Source organism: Triticum aestivum, chromosome 1B (genome assembly GCF_018294505.1).
Source record: "Triticum aestivum cultivar Chinese Spring chromosome 1B, IWGSC CS RefSeq v2.1, whole genome shotgun sequence".
Classification (NCBI taxonomy): Eukaryota; Viridiplantae; Streptophyta; class Magnoliopsida; order Poales; family Poaceae; genus Triticum; species Triticum aestivum.
In genome coordinates this window covers 664,340,346-664,344,861 of record NC_057795.1, presented here as the reverse complement: position 1 = coordinate 664,344,861, position 4,516 = coordinate 664,340,346, and positions in this window count along the sequence as shown.

The following is a 4,516-nucleotide window of genomic DNA, read 5'->3' as shown; positions in this document are numbered from 1 at the left end:
CAACACTTCTCTAGTAGGAGTATTGCTCGTCTACCTCTTCTATTAAGTCACCCAACTTGCGGGGCCGGGGAGTGTGCCTATGGTCGGTTCTCAATTGCGGTCCCACATGTGTGTGCAAATGCAATATGACGCGTGTTCCATTTGGAGAGCAGCGTGCCAGACTGACCGACCGTCTGGGGTGTGACGCGAACGCGACATGCTTGTTGTATACTCCGTACATGTGTACCGCTGTTTTCTAGAGACTTTTCTCAATGGCGCAATCCATGGATACAAAATTAGTATACTATACTATTTAAAAGTCGAGGGAGGGGCTTTTCCTGTGCGGTAGGCGGGGCAGTTCTGCCTAGTCGGTTCGATAGAGACGCGAGAAGATGATGGAGTAGGCTGCTGCAAATGTAGGGCTGTGTGATTTGACAGCGACTTACTGCTGGACAGGTGGGGCCCCGTGATTTGACTTGCCATTATCATTTTAACTGCGGCGCTATGACCGGCGTGAGTCTCCCGATTCCTGACCACCTCCATACAGGTGCCTCTCCCAATGCTCCACCATGTAGTAGAGGTTGGCTCTTGCATGAGAGCCCACTTCTCCACTTTTTGCTTGCCTCTCTTTCCTCCACATATGCAAAAATGTCATGTAAAGCGCACTATTGTACTTACTTGCTCCTACAGGTGCTAAGCTTGCTACATAGGCATAAAGTCTGATATGGCAAGTTAATTAAGAAGAGAGAGACTAGTTTGGTGACCCAATGAAGAAACGATGCTAAGCGCGTGTACCTAGGTGAAAAGACAATTTTGAGTCTATAGTTAATTAAATGAAGCAAACTTAGCAACAAAAAACTAATAGTACTCCCTCCGTCTAGGTGTGTAAGTCATCTTACGAAAACCAACTAATCCCAAAACACTTAGGCGCGGTACATTAACTTCTACCTCGTTTCTTCTTTTTTGACATATCAACCAATGAGAGATGAGGGTGTGCATGTTTTTAATGACTTGAGACTACCAAACACGACATGCAGTGGTTAGTTCATTGCATGCAATGCTATTAATTAGCAAATAAACATTAAAGTCTCTCGTTTTTCCCTCCTCCTTGGTCACGGTGCACAACCTAAGATGACTTACTCACCTAGACGGAGGGAGTAAGCACCTATGCATTGGGGACTTGATTGCTAAGGCATTTAATGCTCTTAGCACCTCATCTAAAGCACCTTTTCATTGGAAGAGGTCACTCCTTGTCAAATGCAATAAATACTAGTACGAAGAAAGAGATAGAGAGAAGTAAAAAAATACACTTATAGCCAACCTTATAAGCTAACCTTATTGTAGTATGAGTGACAAAGTGATGACGTGCCAACATCAGATAGCTTAACGCACTGTGTTAAATCTCCAAGGGCGCGACCGCGCGAGCGATGCGACGGTCATGGTAGGCGCGACCATGATACGGGCTGCTGGCAGCCCTTGGATCTGAGATCGAACGATCACATGCTAAGTTGCTGAAAATTTGCAGAATAACCCTCCAGGATAGGATATTCACCCATAGGTCTAGGATCATGCCATGCAACCGTTCGATCTCCGATCCAAGGGCTCTCGGAAGCCCATATCATGGGAGAATGGAAAGCCACTACCCTGTCGTTCGCACGCTGGCAGTTCGCTCCTACTCGTCCCCGCACGTCCTTTAGTATTACGACAGTTTGCTCCTAGTCATCTCGTCCTTTCACATTATGGCAGTTCCACTAATCCTAATCCTCCTCCCAAATCCATGGCGTCCCAAATCTCCATGATCGGCAGTGAGTACAAGGTTAGAACCATCACCAGTGATGAGTTCGACGTCATCTACACCCATTCTTCCGCGACGGTGAAAGGATGCCTTGCTCGCTTCTGAGGCATGTTCGAAAACTCAGATGATGAGTGGGTCGCTGGGCTAGATGTTGAGTACACCACAGTCTTGGGATGAGAGAAGGATCTTATAAACGAGGAAGAGAGGAAGAAGCCCGCCATGATATAGGTTTGCGTGCATGACTTATGCTTGGTCTACCACATATGCCATGCCGACGTTGAATGCCCGGATTTTAAGAACTTCCTCAAGAGCAACCTAGTCAAATTTGTTACTGTAGACTTTACAAACGACAAAAGAGTCATGGGTCAGATAGGCCTCGTTGTAGGCAACCCCTTTGACCTCCATAAGAATCGGCTGCTGCCCTCCAGTGGTCAGCCTTCAATGCTGACCCTGGCAGGAGCCATGGTTCATCCTTCGTATGGTAAACTGGAGAAACCTCATCACACGTTTCATCGTCATGCATGGCAGCGGAATGTACTATATATAGACCACATGCACTAGACTGCAATGGATGGCTACCTTTGTTTCAATATCTACAAAGGTTGGATGAAGAGCAAGAGCCAAGTGTGCGGTTCAAGCAAAAAAGTATCGGCCAAGAGGAAGAGGGACAAAGACGAAGTCGAGGACGTGGACGAGGACTCCGAGTAAGGTGTCAGTGTCGTTGCTCATGGTGGTTCTAATGTAGTGTCTACCGGATTAGTTGCGTAGTTTAATTTCAGGTGTGCTTAGATTAATTTGAGGGGTGTTGTGCTGAGCCCCCAGCAGAACTATGTTATGTTTCTTCTCGTTACTTTAACTCTTCAGTACATACATACTAGTATTTCTTACATTTCATCTTTTAGTGTGTATAGTACTACCACTCGTTTCTTCACATTATATACGTACAATATATATGCCAACATCATATAGCCAGCAGTTTAGTTGTCAAAGAATTTCAGGGTGCTTAGTTTTGTCAAAGAATTCCAGTGTGCTTAGTTTTATTTGAGGGGTGGGTTGTGCTGGACACCATTATTGTGACCAGCCTTTTTAATAGTACTAGTATTGTTCATCACATACACTATATAGCTAGTTAAATTCTCAACCTAGAACGACGTGCATGACATGTAAACCGGGACAGGGGAAATAGTAAAAATGAGGTGATTTTACCAAGCGGTGGCCGGGGGAGCATGGCCTGTCATGCAGTCCCACGTGTCATGACGTACAAAGGCGATGTGCGTCCCTCTTGAGGCAGAATAATGGCAGAAGCAATACGTGGTTTGCTTGAAGGAAGGAGATGATGGCAATGCAGATTCAGCGAAGTGTGAAATAATGGTTGCTTTGTCCGTCTGGGAAGGTGCGACATTGTGATTTGACGTCTCATTGCTCATTACTACTACTAGGGCGCTATGACTGGGGTGCATCCCCCTGCTGTTCTGCATTGTTATTGGGTGCATGACACGTCGACCCGGTTGCTATATGTCCCACATGTCAGCGAGAGGAAGTACAAAATTCATGAAAGCGAGCGTCTCCACTCTTTTAGTACGGCGGAGTACAAGACATGGCTTGGTTTTTTCTGCTTCGTGCTACCTCTTGAGCATGCGTTGGTTTTTCCCTTAAAGAGGAAAGGGTGATGTAGCAAAGTAGCGTAAGTATTTCCCTTAGTTTTGAGAACCAAGGTATCAATCCAGTAGGAGGCTCCTCCCAAGTCCCACGCGCCTACACAAACAAACAAGAACCTCGCAACCAACACGATAAAGGGGTTGTCAATCCCTTCACGGCCACTTGCGAAAGTGAGATCTGATAGAGATAATATGATAAGATAAATATTTTTGGTATTTTTATGATATAGATTGAAAAGTAAAGATTGCAAAATAAAGTAAATTGGAAACTTATATGATAAAGAATAGACTCGGGGGCCATAGGTTTCACTAGTGGCTTCTCTCAAGATAGCATAATTATTACGGTGGGTGAACAAATTACCATCGAGCAATTGATAGAAAAGTGCATAGTTGTGAGAATATGCAGGCATGATCATGTATATAGGCATCACGTCCGCAACAAGTAGACCAACTCCTGCCTGCATCTACTACTATTACTCCACACATCGACCGACTCCTGCCTGCATCTAGAGTATTAAGTTCATGAAGAACAGAGTAAAATAAAATGAGAGATCAATAATTTCTACGAAATAAAATCACCACCGTTCTCTAAAAAGATATAAGTGAAGCACTAGAGCAAAACTGCATAGCTCAAAAGATATAAGTGAAGCACATAGAGTATTCTAATAAATTCCAAATCATGTGAGTCTCTCCCAAAAGGTGTTTACAGCAAGGATGATTATGGTAAACTAAAAAGCAAAGACTCATATCATACAAGACGCTCCAAGCAAAACACATATCATGTGGTAAATAAAAATATAGCTCCAAGTAAAGTTACCGATAGATGAGGACGAAAGAGGGGATGCCTTCCGGGGCATCCCCAAGCTTAGGCTTTTGGTTGTCCTTGAATATCTTGGGGTGCCATGGGCATCCTCAAGCTTAGGCTCTTGCCACTCCTTATTCCATAGTCCATCAAATCTTTACCCAAAACTTGAAAACTTCACAACACAAAACTCAACAGGAAATCTCATAAGCTCCGTTAGTGCAAGAAAGAAAAACCACCACTTAAGGTACTGTAATGAACTCATTATTTATTTATATTGGT